This window comes from Triturus cristatus, chromosome 2_1 (assembly GCF_964204655.1).
Source record: "Triturus cristatus chromosome 2_1, aTriCri1.1, whole genome shotgun sequence".
NCBI classification, from domain to species: Eukaryota; Metazoa; Chordata; class Amphibia; order Caudata; family Salamandridae; genus Triturus; species Triturus cristatus.
The window spans coordinates 438243915-438259211 of NC_140581.1; the positions used below are offsets into that span (position 1 = coordinate 438243915).

The window sequence follows — 15297 nt, forward strand, 5'->3', positions numbered from 1 at the left end:
CCGCCAGGCACTCGGTGAGCCCGCTCAACTGCAAAAAACTTGCCGAGGCCCTTAGGCGCAAGATGATTCACCACCAAGTCCTCGACGAGTAAATCCACGGAGAGCTCCTCCGAAGTTTCCGGGACCCCAATAAGGCGCACATTATTGCGCCGGGCCCGACCTTCAAAGTCTTCGAGCCGGCGGGCGGAGAGGTCATTCGCGGTTCGTAACTTACGAACCTCAGCCTGGAGTTCCGAGACATCGTCCGCGAGGCCAGTAGTCTTGAGGTCCAGGGATTTGACCCGCTCATTGGTTTTGCCCAGGTCCGCGCGAATCAAGTTGACATCAACCAAAATCATGTCCACCTTGTGCGCCAGGGTCTCGAACTGTCGCCCAATCGAAGATTGCATCCCATCTATCGCCCCCTTGATATCCTGCAATGATAACTCCGAGGCTGGGGATGAATCGGCCTTCTGTGCTTCCAGCGACTGTCCCGATCCACCAGGCGACCCCTTCTGCTGGGCATAGCGATCCATATTGTTGGATTGGGTATAGCCTCCCCGCCTGGTAGTCTTAGACTTCGGCTTGTCTGCCTCCGATTTGGTCGACATCTCAAACAGCAGGGCGGTCAGTCGCAAAAAGACGTCCCTCACTCAGCCAGAGGAAACAGGGTCAACTAGGACTTCAGCAGCCAGCCAGGGTCGAGTGGAGGTCTTCCAGATAACAGGGGATCGGCACGAAGCACTCCCAACCCAGAGCAAGCAAAGGGCGAGAAAGCGAAAGTGAAAGTGCAGCGGCACCCGTCCGCCAGTTCACACCTCCCAAGGCCGCTGTTGTTCAATTAGTGGCCGGGCATCCTGCCAACGCAAGCCCCTGGCATCCTTCGGAGGTAGGCCGCAATTGGGTATAGCCTCCCCGCCTGGTAGTCTTAGACTTCGGCTTGTCTGCCTCCGATTTGGTCGACATCTCGAACAGCAGGGCGGTCAGTCGCAAAAAGACGTCCCTCACTCAGCCAGAGGAAACGGGGTCAACTAGGACTTCAGCAGCCAGCCAGGGTCGAGTGGAGGTCTTCCAGATAACAGGGGATCGGCACGAAGCATTCCCAACCCAGAGCAAGCAAAGGGCGAGAAAGCGAAAGTGAAAGTGCAGCGGCACCCGTCCGCCAGTTCACACCTCCCAAGGCCGCTGTTGTTCAATTAGTGGCCGGGCATCCTGCCAACGCAAGCCCCTGGCATCCTTCGGAGGTAGGCCGCAATCTTCCGCCATGCACAACTTCGGTCCCCGGTGGGCGATCTTAGCCCGGACAACGTCAATCGCCCCAGCTGTGACTCATCTGCAGGATTCCGTGCATGAAAATCAGGATTTAGGACAGGATGATTGCAGGAGGGCGCGAGGGTCGCGGGAGCTCAAGGCTCACGCGGCCATCTTGGTCAAGCGCTAGGCTCCTCCCTCAACAATCACATTTAATATATAAATCTAAGGACCCCCAAGGGAGGAAAAAACAATTGATATTTTGTAAAAAATGGCGAGGCGTGCACGGTACGAAATGCGCAACGTGGGCCCACCGAGTGCATAACTTAGCATTTAAAAAAACGTACAAATTCACTGAAAAAACCATAGGTTTCACACACGTTATAGTTAGGAATTAGCATTTAAAAAACCTTGCAAATTCACTTAAAAAACCATAGGTTTCACACAAGTTATAGTTAGCTGTACATTTCACTCGTAAAAAACCAATGAAATTCCACGTTATAGTTAGATCAGGTAACTATAACTTGCGCGACCGCAATGCACAATGTGTCATTTCAGATGTCATCATTGATGTCATGAGTGATGTCACTGACCATGTCAGAAGTGATGTAATATGTCACGTCATCAGCAGTTTATTGTTGTCGCGCAAGTTATAGTTACCTGATCTAACTATAACGTGGAATTTCATTGGTTTTTTACGAGTGAAATGTACAGCTAACTATAACTTGTGTGAAACCTATGGTTTTTTAAGTGAATATATATATATATATATATATATATTACCTACTGGCGGTCGCCAGTAGGTAGTTATAGTTAGGACCCCTTTTCCATAGGAAATCCGCAACATTCTATTTTGAATAACTTTGGCGCCGGTCGATGAATCCTCGCGAATTTCTCAAAATAGGTGGGGCGCTACGCTCCGCTCCTACCCTGAAAGTCTCGGGGGGATTCGTCAAGCGGGGGCTGAGATAAAAGGGGGGTCCCAAAACGCGTTTTTCCCATGCATTTTTCCATAGGACCTTTAGAACGAGCTACAGCCCGAACGGCTGAACAGAATTACTAGAAATTTGGCAGAGAGGTAGCCATAAGGTCAAGGAAGTGCCTTTTGCAGGTCTGGTGTAAATCTGTTCAGTATTTCCTGAGTAAATAGCATTTAAAAGCATATATATATGTGGGCGGAGCCTAACCACACATCTCATCCTGAGATCTGATTGGCTGTCAGCACTTCATCCAAGAAGTGTTGGCAGCCATCTTGGGACAAATATACATGATAGCACCTCATTAAAAAGCATTGCAGTTAATAGAAGGTTTTAAGACTTTAGTTACATTATAAATCATTTGTTGATGGTACCATACTCATTTTAGGAATTGTGGTATGTTCTAAGGTGATTTCACCATGTGAAAAAGCCTTCTTCTGGGATATCATGATTGAGAGAAAAATATTTTCTCATGCTTTTACCACAGAGGTTTGGAAGGTGATCTATAGGCTAAACTGAGAGCTTATTTTCTGTAAATTCACATTATCTTTCTCAGTCATGTGAGAATGAAGTCTGATATTCTCAGTAAAACATGTACATCCAACAAGGGCAGAGACTGTCAGTTGATTCCTTTGTGTTCTACTGCAGCTTCCCAGAGTGTTCCAAAGAACTACTAGAGCGCTAACAGTCCTACTTATGATAAACGTATGGCACACCTGAAGCCATCTTGCTTGGATTAAAGTGGTAACTCTTAAAACATTTAATTTAAAAAGGAACAAAATGAGGGGGTTCATTTTTCCATAAAAAGTATGATTAGTGCTGCAGAAAGAAAAATTAGGGCACATTTTGAGTGACTTCACAAATCCTCTTCTATTTCATTAAAAAATTCTGACATGCAGACTGAAACATGCACTTTCAATACCAGCAGCAGTTTTCCCTGGTGAGCAGTAGCTTTACTACAGTGATCTAATGAGCAAAAAGAGTGCTAACATTCTGAATTTATGGCAAATGTGTGACACATCTGAATGCCTTCTTGATGGAATCAAAGTAAAAAACTGAAAGTATTTCCTACTGAGGAGACTGCAGTAAATGAGGAAATTAGGAAACTTCATAACAAATAAGTCTCCCAAGATGGCCACCAGAGACAAAAGAGCCCAAATGTAGCCCAAATATCACCCAGATGTAGCCCAAGTATAGCCCAATGACAGAATGTCCCAGAATGTTCTTAAAAACAACTAGAGCGCTTACTGTCTTCATTATGACAAAAGTATGGCACACCTGAAGCCATCTTGATTGGAATAAACTGGTAACACTTAAAACATTTAATTTAAAAAGGAACACAATGAGGAGGTTCATTTTGCCATAGAAATTATGATTAATACTGAAGAAAGAAAATGAGGGCACATTTTGAGTGACTTCTCAAATCCTCTTCTATTTCATTAAAAAATTCTGACATGCAGACTGAAACATGCACTTTTAATACCAGGAGCAGACTTCCATGGTGGAGTAGTTTTACTACAGTGATCTAATGAGCAACTAGAGTGCTAACATTCAGAATTTATGGCAAATGTGTGACATATCTGAATACCTTCATGATGGAATCAAAGTAAAAAACTGAAAGCATTTCCTACTGAGGAGACTGCAGTACATGAGGAAATTAGGAAACTTCATAACAAATAAATCTCCCAAGATGGCCACCGGAGACAAAAGAGCCCAAATGTAGCCCAAAATCAACCAGATGTAGCCCAAATATAGCCCAATGACAGAAGTGTGCAAAACACTTATTATTTTGTGTTTTTGCAGTGTTATATAGTGCAGACTTGTCAGGTATTGGAGTGCTTTACATGAGCATTGGTTACATCACACAAGAACAAATTCATTTTGGTTGTAGACATGGGGAGACTAAGTGATTTGACCAGAATCACAGAATGTCGAGCTGAAGCAGAAACTTCAACCTGGTTCCCCAGTTGCAAAGTCTGCAGTTCTGGAAGTAACACCACATCCTCTCCCCTAAGTGCAACATTTAATCAAGTGGTCAACTGGATAAAAAAACATAAAGATAACAAATAATTTAAAAGTGCTTTGTCGCTATTTGAAAACTCAGAAAATATGTCCTTATTTTAGTCTTTTAGAGCACTAACCATAATTTTGATGCCAATAAGACCCTCTCATATATGTAATTTCTAAAGGAAATGCTCTAGGTATTACAGTTTTGATTACATCAAGATGATGTCAGGCGTTCCACACTTTTGTAATAAATATAGAATGTTAGCAATCTAGTTGTTCATTAGGATACTGTTGAGAGGCAGAGGCCAGGGGCACGGACTCTGAAAATTGAAGGCAGGTAGGAGGGTGCAAAGGCAACAATTTAACCACACTGAGCAGGCAGGAAGGGCCGTGGAAGCACAACAGACTATGGAGGGCAGTGGAAAGGGGGGCAGGGGCAACAAACCAACAATACAGGACTTGCAAGAGAGGCTGTTGGAGGGAAGATCTATTACGGGTCAAGGAAGCTAGGGGCGGTCCCCAGATCCCCGGGAGCCACCACAGAACTGAGCAGGAGAGTGAGTCAGGGACAAAAGGGGCACCTTAATTTGAGCCGGGGTGCCTAGGAACGCTTGCTCCAAAAATGAAGAAAACAGACATATGAGACATGGAATTGGAGGCAGAATACAATGGCAGTTTAATGAGAAGATGCAACTTCAAAGAAACCGCAGAATAGAGACATAAAGTACAAAAAACAGAATCCAGATAATCATACAGCTGTCATAATATTCTCTGTATCTCAATTAATGTACTGACAGAGAGAGAGAGAAAACACATCTATAAATGCATCATGAGAAACAAGTTACACCAAGGAAAATGTTACCTAGGAACACTCACGTTTACTCTTAGAGCAAGCATTCCTGCAATTACAATACAAAATCTTTTAAATGCAAAAGTAAAGAGAACAATGGTTAAACATAACATGACATTTCATATAGGTAAAATCGAATAAGATACTTCAAGCAAAGCAGAGCAAGACATTTTAAGCAAAGGAAGACAAGAGCTCCCAGCTCTTGGGGAAAACCTGCACTGCCTGTTAACCTACATACAGACGGCGAGGTAGTCCGTCGATATCTGTGGGTGCTCCCTTTTTATATCATTTTGTGGGCTCCTTTGCACGCTACATCTACCTACGTATGCTACCCAAAAGCTTCGACTGCAGATTTTACCAGACATTTCGTCATTTACCCACTTAATGCTGACAATGGACTGGGTGAAAAGGTCAGTCTCTCAGGCCAATCGCTTATCGTAAGTTCCATAGAGCAAGCAGAAAATAATGGGTATTGTACGGGAATTCAATATATTCATGTATAAAATCTCCTCAGTTCTCCTAACTTGACGCTCTGCGGTTGCCACTTCCTTAAAAGCGGGAAACCTGCCCAGGACGCAAGTACCAGTCCAGGATGCAGCCTACTGTATGTCGACAGCTTCAGGGGGATGTTGAACTTTGATACCGAGCACGGAGCACTCGGGTAGGGTGGAGGCTACTAGTTTGGATCAGAAGGCCTCGCAGACCTGCCTTCAGACTGCTATACACTAAAATTGCAGAGCTATGGTCAATTTAACAAAGAGGCCTACATATTGAACAGAAGGGCCTACACAGGGGTTTTATGCTGGCTGAGTGGTAAGGATGTCTCAGGATAATTATATAGCAATACGGGACCCGCTGGTCAATTTAATACGGCCTACAAATGCAGCTGGCAGGGCAAGGACAAGGGTCTCATACTTCAGGTGTGGACAGAACGGGCCAGGGGCCCCCTGTGATACAAAATCTACCCTCCTTCAAGGCTGTGGCAATGTAATAGACCATTGTGGGCAGAAGGAAGAGGCAATGGTGGTACAACCATACATGCCAACAGACCCGATTCAGCCAGGAAACGTCCAATGTTTTTAAGCTCAAATGGGCTTTATTTGATCTGTCTCCTGTCTACAATATCCTCTTTTTCAATGTAACTCAAAGGGGAAAATCAATACCCCAGTTTTTTTTCAAAATCTCCCTCTTACCAAGTTCAAAATGTTCGCAAGTATGGTACATTGGATCATGGAAGGAAATGGGATAGGGACATGGACTTGGATAACAGAGGACAGGAGGGACATGGAGAGGTGCACCAAACTGACCCTGCAGGGCAGGCATCAGGGTTTGCAGCAGCACAATACACCACACAGGGCATGCAGGACGGGAGTGCAGCACAACAATCCATAGAAAGCAAGAGGGAGGGGACAGGACCATGCACATGGACAACAGAGAACAGAGGGGCAAGAGGCAATGGTAGCTAGCTGACCATAATGGACAGACAGGAGAGAAAGCTGCAGCATAACAGACCATAAAGGGCAGGAGGGACGGATCAGGGGCATTACAATGGAACAGACAAGCCAGGAGGGAGGGAGTAGGGCTGGGGGCAAGGGGGCAGGGCAGGAGCAGCAAGATAGCCATGGAGGTCAGGCAGGATGGGCACTAGAAGCAAGACACACCATGAAGAGCAACAGTGAGACTGTGATGGCATACACACAGACCATGGAGGGAAGGTGGGAGGGGGTCAGGGGCAGCTAACTGACCACACAGGGAAGGTGGGAGGGGCCATGGCAGCACAGAAGACCATGCATGGCAAGTGGGAGGGTTAGTGGCAGCACAATGGCTATGATGGGCAAGAAGGAGGGTGGAGGGGCATGCACAAAGGACAATGGAGGATAGAAGGGAGGGTCAGGACCTGTGCACAGACAAGAAAGTTCAGGGGAAGGGACCTCACAACAGACCACACGGGGCAGGCAGGAGGAGCAGTTGCAGCACAACAGACCAGGGAGGGCAGAAGGGTGTGGCAGTACAATGGACCATGTAGGACAGGAGGAAGAGGATAGGGGCATGGCATGTGGACAGGCAGGGTGGAGGTGGCAGGGACAGGTTACAGTCATCTGACAATGCTAGGCAGGTGGGAGGGGAGTGGCAGCTCAACAGAACACTCAGAGTAGATAGGAGTGGCAGGTCCATGGGACATGGTGGGCAAAAAGGATGGAGCAGGGGCATGCACAAAGACATCGGAGGGCAGGGGGAAGGAGAATAGGGGCAGCAAGCTAAGCACAGAGTTTAAGCAGGAGGTCAATGATGGGGCATAGAATTGGGCAATGGAGGGCAGGAGGACTGGACTGGTACATCATACTAAATTGAGGGCAGTGGCAGCACATCAGACCATGCATGGCAGGAGGGAGGAGGCTAGTCCATGGATTCACACAACAGAGGATAGGGAGGAAGGGGATGGGGCAGCAAGCTAACTGTTCAGAGAAGGCGGGTATTAGGAACTTCATTGTTTTTAAAACATTGTGTCTGTGCGAACTACTTAAAATATGAACAAGTATGCAGCATAATCTCACTTTTATTCAGGAAGAAGAGGACGTTTGTGACTGTGACTCCGGGCTCACTTGGCAGAAACACCCCCTGACCCTCCACCCCCTATCGCAAAATGTAATGCCCGTGAAAAGGGTAGGTGAACACAGTGTTATATAGAACATAGTCCTGAGAGCACGATTGAAAATGAAAACTAGATATAGTGTATGGTATAAACTATGCACCAAAAAGTGTGATATAAGATGAACCGGGCGTGAAATATAATTTGCAATACATTGTGCGCAATGACAGATTCATTGGAGAGCGCGAGATAGCACAGGCACTAGCGCGTGCTATGCGATATGCGCCTTGGAGTGTAATATGCACAGGGCAGTGTTGTGTAACCTAACTAGTCTCTAAAGTTGTAATATAAAATATGTGCTGGGGAGTGTAACGTTGCATATGCACTGTGACAAATATATGGATCCCAGATTGTAATATGTATGGCATAGCACTGTGCGTTATAACATAGGCATCGAGAAAGGCACGTTAGATGGGGCAATATAACCCGTGCGAAGACAAGTGTGGCATGACATATTCACGGGGTGGTGTTACAGTGCACATGGGCTAGAGAGTGTCATAGCATATGCACTAGCTAGTGGAATACAACACAGAGGTGTGTGGCACTCGGCAGGCAATGGTGGGTGTAACACAGCATTGGGCTCTGTCAGGAGCACGCTGTGACTCTCAAGTGATGTTCGTCCCCTTTCCAGAGAGTAAAATAAAAAGTATTACACATCCGGCAGTGGATGTGTGTTTTATTAACCGTGAGGGGGGTTTCTTGCATAGTTTTGGTCGAATTTTTGTCGAATCCCCTTTGAATGGCTTGGTGTGCATGTGTATTAAATGTGCCCGTCAATAGCTACCCATGTTTGTATAAATAAACGACAAGGGTGTCTACCAGGATTAGGCACGGTAGGGCATCAGACATGTCAGAGCTTCACTAGTGGTGTAAATACATTCCACGTGGATTTATTGCATGCATAGTCGCCTTTTAATGAATATCACGCAAATCGTCATGGTGATAGGTACGTACGGTTTGTCCAGCATGTCCTAGGTGTGTCTATAAATATATATTTTTTAAAAATAATAAAAAACAGTGGCCAGCCCTGGGGATTGGGGTCAAAAAAATATAATTAGGAGACTGGCCCTGGGGGATGGGGTCATCAGGGCCAATAAATTAGAATAAGAAGGGGAACCAAACAGCCCCCCTTCTTAAAAAACTAAAATAAATAAAAGACTGGCATCGTGCCGGAGGCCATGCCCCCTCCGTGCAGCACTCTGCAAACGCGCCCCCAACAGGCATCTCCAGTATGCGCCAGGGAGCTGCGCTGCAGCCAGGTGTTCTGAGGCCAAGCCCCTTTTTACACCTCTCTGCAACGCAGCTCTGTGGCGCTTACTGGAGGTACCTAGTGGTCTAGTTTGACCCTAGGGACCCTTAGGATTCAGGGGGACTCTCAACTTAGAACAGCCACAGGGCGCGTTTACACAGTGGTGAAGGGAGGGGACGGGGCCTGAGGTGACGTGTGCAAACACGCACTATGGCATGTTTTAAATTGGGGATATAATTTCCCTTCAATACTGAGGGCCCCTGGGGGCTAACTAGCCCACCAAGTGCTTCCAGTAAGCGCCACTGAGCTGCATTGCAGAGAGGTGGTCCAGGCCGTGCCACTTTTTACACCTCTCTGCAACGCAGCTCTGTGGCACTTACTGGAGGTACCTAGTGGGCTAGTTGGACCCTAGGGACCCTCAGGATTCAAATGAACTTAATCTCCCAACTAAAAATGGACACAGGGCGTGTTTACACAGTGGTGAAGGGAGGGGACGGGGCCTGAGTTAATGTGTGCAAAAACGCCCTGTGGCCTGTTTTAAGAGGTAGTTTTAATCCCCATGCCCTATTATTCACTAGGGGCTTACAGAGGAGGTCATGCTAATCACAGGGGGACCCCAACGCATAATGTTCCCTAGTGTATGTAGGTGTTTTCACTGTATTCTAAGTGTCTTTTAACATAGCACTGGCTCTAGGACTGGTTAGTCAGACTCAGTTACCACCAGTATCCGTCTGAAAAAGTTGAGGGTACAGGATGATTTTGCAACAAGGCTTCTTTCTGCTCTTCTTTTTGTTCTTTCTGAACGTTATCCTTCTTCCTGCACTTATCTTCGTATTTGAGGACTTCTGTTGCTTCTTTCTGCACTTCTTTTGTTTCTTTCTGTGCATTTTTTCTTCTTTCTTCACATGTCCTATCTCTGTAGGCATAGTTAGAAATTAGCATTTAAAAAACCTTTGAAATTCACTGAAAAAACCATGGGTTTCACACACGTTATAGTTAGGAATTAGCATTTAAAAAACCTTAGAAATTCAATGAAAAAACCAAAGGTTTCACACATGTTATAGTTAGCTGGACATTTCACTCGTAAAAAACCATTGAAATTCCCCCGTTATAGTTAGTTCAGCTAACTATAACTCGCGCGCCCGCAATGCACTACTGATGACGTCACATATTACATCACTCATGACATGGTCACTGACATCACTCATGACATCACTGATGACATCTCAAATGACATCACTGATGACATCACTGATGACATCATCCAGTGATTGTGTGTTTTTATGAAAATTATATATTTTTTATATTTATGTATATCTCAAGGTCAAAGGAAGAATAAATGGGTATATAAGTGTCTAAATGGATACTTTTTTTTGGAATTTTTTTTGTGTAACTGACTGTTTAAGTGTATCATAGTGAATACATGGCTTACTGAGTAATCTTTAAATATTTAAATATCTGTATCAGTTTCTTACTTTGTGTATAAGTGGCTGCATGGGTTGGTGAGTAGCTACATGAGTGTCTATATAGGTTATTAGTTGGTTTTTTATCACTATGAGTGTCTGAGTTTCTGTATGGTTCGGTGGGGGGTATTACTTAGTGCATAGGTGCATGAATGAGTGACTCACTGTTTGTATGTGTTGAATACAGCATGTGTGCAGGACTGTATGGGTGGATGAGTGTGTGCATGGGTGTGTTAGTGAGTGAATGACTGTCTCAATAGTGTCTTTATGAGTAACTACATATGTTTTAAACTAGTATATGTGACTATTGGTGTATATAAGTGAGTATATGTGAGAGTGAGAGATTGGAAGAGTTCCTGTATGAATAAGTATGTGTTTCTATAAGTGATTGTTTAAAAGAGTAAGTATATGTAAGTTTCTGTAGAAGTAAGTGTGGTGGTGTGTGTATAACTGTATATGCAAGTAAATGGATGATTGATTCTTTATTAGCATGAGTGACTATGTGTGTGAGTTACTCTATGGATGAGTGGCATTCTGTAACGGGATGTACAGGTGTATGAGTACATATGATGAGTGAGTACATGTATGAGTGACTGTAGAGGACTGTTGGTGAATTACTGTATGTGTATGTGGTTCTTAGAATTACTGAATAGGTTGTTGTAACTGATATTGATATGTTCATTATTTTGAACATTTTAGTTTCTATTTTTGAATGTGTGTTTCAATGGTTATATTAGGGGGAGAGGAGGTCTGCCACTCTATCACAAGGATGATGTCATCAGTGATGTCATCAGTGATGTCATTTGAGATGTCATCAGTGATGTCATGAGTGATGTCAGTGACCATGTCATGAGTGATGTAATATGTGACGTCATCAGTAGTGCATTGCGGGCGCGCGAGTTATAGTTAGCTGAACTAACTATAACGGGGGAATTTCAATGGTTTTTTACGAGTGAAATGTCCAGCTAACTATAACATGTGTGAAACCTTTGGTTTTTTCATTGAATTTCTAAGGTTTTTTAAATGCTAATTCCTAACTATAACGTGTGTGAAACCCATGGTTTTTTCAGTGATATATATATATATATATATATATATATATATATATATATATATATATTCTCTCTCTCTCTCTCTCTCTCTCTCTCATAGATCTGCATTTCCATTTAAAGGGCATGTTTTGATTTCTTATTAACTTTGGAACTGTTTATGAATCTGCACACAGCTAGAGAAAAATACAAAAATGTCACCCACTTTGGGGTTTTAATAGCAATAGTCCTGCAGATCCATAAATGGTGGGACAACAGTGGTTTTTCCCATTTTAACTCACACTATTCTCTACTCCTTGATAAAGAGAAAACAATTGAACAGAATTATGCCAAACTTAAGTAAAACTTTATTTAAGTGGCTTAGCTTGGTTTATTGTAAATCTGTTAAGTACTTTAAAGAAATTAGCTTTTAAAAAGCGTCTCCTTCAGGGACACTTACTTTTTAAAAGCAGTTACATAGTTTATATCGCACTTCCTCAAACCCAGTTTTGCAGACCTCCTGAGATAAAAAATGCAATAAATACTGAAAATTGATTGGACGAGGGTTTTTTTTCTCCCAAAGTCCTTCTAAGTTTTCTATGTATTGACCTACGTAGTGCATGACTGGCGCAAGTTATGGTTAATTTACGTATCCATAGCTGGTGAATTTCAGTGGCTTTTAGGTTTTGTTTTTTACCATAACTGCCTTTTAACTGTCATTTTTTTTCCTGTGAATATCTGAGGTTTTTTAACCGTAGGTTACGGTTTTATAACCAAAGCTAACCTTAACTTCACTTTGATCTTCTTACGAATGTGCGTGCATATAAAAAGTCTTGATTACTATTTTAGAATCAAATGTGCATACACAAATTAGTTGTTGCACAATTATAATGCTCACATGTTATAAAGTTGAAAACGTACACATGACTTCAGTTTCCTTTATATTCGTATAGGAGAAATATTAGAAGTAAATGGCTATATCTCTTGTTGTCGCCATTCATTAGAATATGAAAAACAGAGAGGTATCCCTTGTGAAGGCCAAGGGAAATAGGGTTATTCAACCTAGGTAAGAGAAAGGGTTCCCTTAAGGCACAAATAAAAACAGGTATAAAATAATGTACCTTATAACTTAACAAATACATACAACAAAATATGGAAAGGTTAAAAGTTCATTTATTTGAATATATTAAAAAACACTCATTAGGGATAACTAGACTAAATCCCTGAACTAAAACTAGATAAAATTGAGACAATATATATAATTGCGACCTGCACAATTACAAGCAGACAGAACAGTTACAACACACATTTGTTGGATACAGGTTTGTATATTCTTTCTCCGCTCTAATGACACCAGAGTAGTATCACTACCAAATCAGCGTATCTATTATGGTGTTGGAGACTTGAATTATACGCTTTAGGTTGCGTCGACGCGTTTCGGTGATAACTTCTTCTTATAATCACCTTTATCAAGACATAAAATTTGTCTGCCAGAACCAGAGGGTATGTAAAATCACCCTAGGATTAAATGTCATGCAGAGAATTAGCATCATTTTTAACTCAGTGGACTTATAGCATTACTGTAGTTAATACATGGAAAAAATCACAACATGTTCACTATTCATGGTCTTCTGTTATCTCTTTTACTTATGTTGGTTACAATGAGCTCCATTTTTTTCTCTCTAGGTTAACATGTGCATTTTTTCAAAATATTAGACAAACCTTAAGAAAAACATAGAAACAATTTACTGGAAGTGGCTCATGGCTATTAACTTTATCGCTCAAAATTTGGCCACATGCTTTATCGACAATAAAAATTACTGTAAACAGTTCTGTATTTTCCCGATTTATCTTGAGCTAACAAAGCAGTAAGTAAGGCTATTAATTCGGAAAACGTATTAATAACCTTTCCTAGGTAACCCAATTATACTACCTTGGTTCCACATTAAAAAAAAAAAAAAAAAAAAAGTTTGTTCTAGAAACACAGGTAAGGGGCACTTGGGGCCTCAGATTTCACTAATCTTGAAACAGAAGGGGGGTACGGGTCCACTAAACCAGAAGAATTGTAACAAAGAACACCCAAGTTTCAGAGATAGACGTATGGGGTAGTCATATTAATATCAGCTTACCCTGGGATAATATTGACGATCCTTTATAGGGATCACTTCACGTTTCCTAATTGGAGCGTGGGCTTCTGTAGTCGCCTTATACAATGCTGCTGGCAGAAGTATATTTCTGTTTCTGTGGTAACATGGAGTTTTGCATTAATGCATATCTTATATAATGCTACATTGTTAGGGAAAGAAGAGATAGTTTAAATTCATGCGTACCTGTTCTGAATAAATGCGATCTTTTGTTGTCCCCCTGAACATGGAAGACCAAGGGAAATTGGTTGTGTTGTAGACCATAAGTGTTATATGCAATCAGGCCAAAATTGCCTGTGCCATAGGACAAGAAAGAAAAACCAAGGAATATTGGTTAGCTAGCGAGTTCTAACATAAAGCTCGAACAATCAATAGCATCTGTTAAAAGGAAGTTACCATGTATAAATATAAATATCACGAATTCTCCACTTCTGGCGGGTTATGTTACAGGAGGTTGTGGTTATAATTCTCTTTTAGGCTTCACAAAGATAACCTAAAATCAATTTAAGATGTAATTTAGCTGTTTTATTAGTTTTAAGTTACTCTCCAGATATACTAATCCAATTAAGTAAGAAAATTAAGTTAGCTTACCTATGATATATGGCCAAATATAATGAGAGTCTACCTGTGAATGAATTATAGACAGGCAGTCAAAAATTGGAGCCATACTGGATTTAAATAAGACCTACAGTCTCTACTAATTTCCTTCAGAAATCGAAGTAAGGTCAGGATGTTCACTCACCTAGTTAGTAGATAAGGGTTCTGCTCTCTATAAGGGTCCGAGTCGTGTGTCAGGACTAGCAGAGTTGCTTGCGGTTATATCTATGGGACTGTTGCCTGATTGGATATTGAATCTACCAATCCGGGACAGGATACTGAGTATGCTAATGAGTTTCTTAAAAGGATACTGAGTCTATTGGATCTAACTATCCAATCAGGGGACCCGAAACCTAGTTTCCTTTCTGGTCCGTAGTTTGAGCCTCTAATCGTGAAACTGTTGCCTGATTGGATATTGAATCGACCAATCCGGGACAGAATACTGGATACAGAGTATGCTAATGAGTTCCTTAAAGGGATACTGAGTCTCTTGGATCTAACTATCCAATCAGGGGATCCTAAACATGGTTTCCTATTTGGTTCGAATTTTAAGCCTTTGCTCATGAGAGTATGCTCAGGAGGTCACGCCTAAACTAAACCCGAATGATCTAATTTGTGGCAATAGGTGGAATTGTTCAGAGTTTTAAGGGCCAAAGCAATCTTCGTGCAGGAAGAAAGAAATAAAGAAATTGTGCTCATAGATAGACTGTGACGTCTACTGGCACATGATATGTTGATGCGTCAGGTGACTGTCTTAAAAGTGTCAGCCGCAGAAATAGCTGAAATCAGCAATATCGCTAAGCAGCAAAAATAAAATTTAAGGTAAGAAGAGATGGAAACAATGTGCAGAACTTAAAAGAGCGAGACACGTGGTAGGATTAACCGCTAAAATACGCGAACTCCGTCAATCTAAGACAGAATTCTTGTTGGGAGCATATATTATTAAGTGAGAGAACTCACACTAGATAATCCGGTCATGTTTGAATCTCCCTAGATGTCGTCCAAGGCAGATAACTGACATACCGATATCACAGTTGTTGTGCTAAAAAAAAAAAAAGCCCCCTCTAGGGGTGAAATAGTTCAAGTTGGTTATGGCGGTCGT

General features: G+C 42.5%; 1 protein-coding gene and 1 long non-coding RNA gene across 2 annotated transcripts in view; one reads left to right on the plus strand and one right to left on the minus strand.

Moving 5' to 3' along the window:
- The window catches only part of SLC30A5 (solute carrier family 30 member 5), a 427281-nt gene that overhangs the window by 405277 nt on the left and 6707 nt on the right, over nucleotides 1–15297 (plus strand). The gene's annotated exons all lie outside the window — the stretch shown is intronic.
- On the minus strand, nucleotides 12706–14090 carry LOC146865425 (uncharacterized). The gene is made up of 4 exons (XR_014976638.1): nucleotides 13995–14090; nucleotides 13785–13892; nucleotides 13584–13689; nucleotides 12706–12972 (listed from the first exon to the last, which is right to left on the minus strand). It is a non-coding gene; the product is annotated as an uncharacterized LOC146865425 (long non-coding RNA).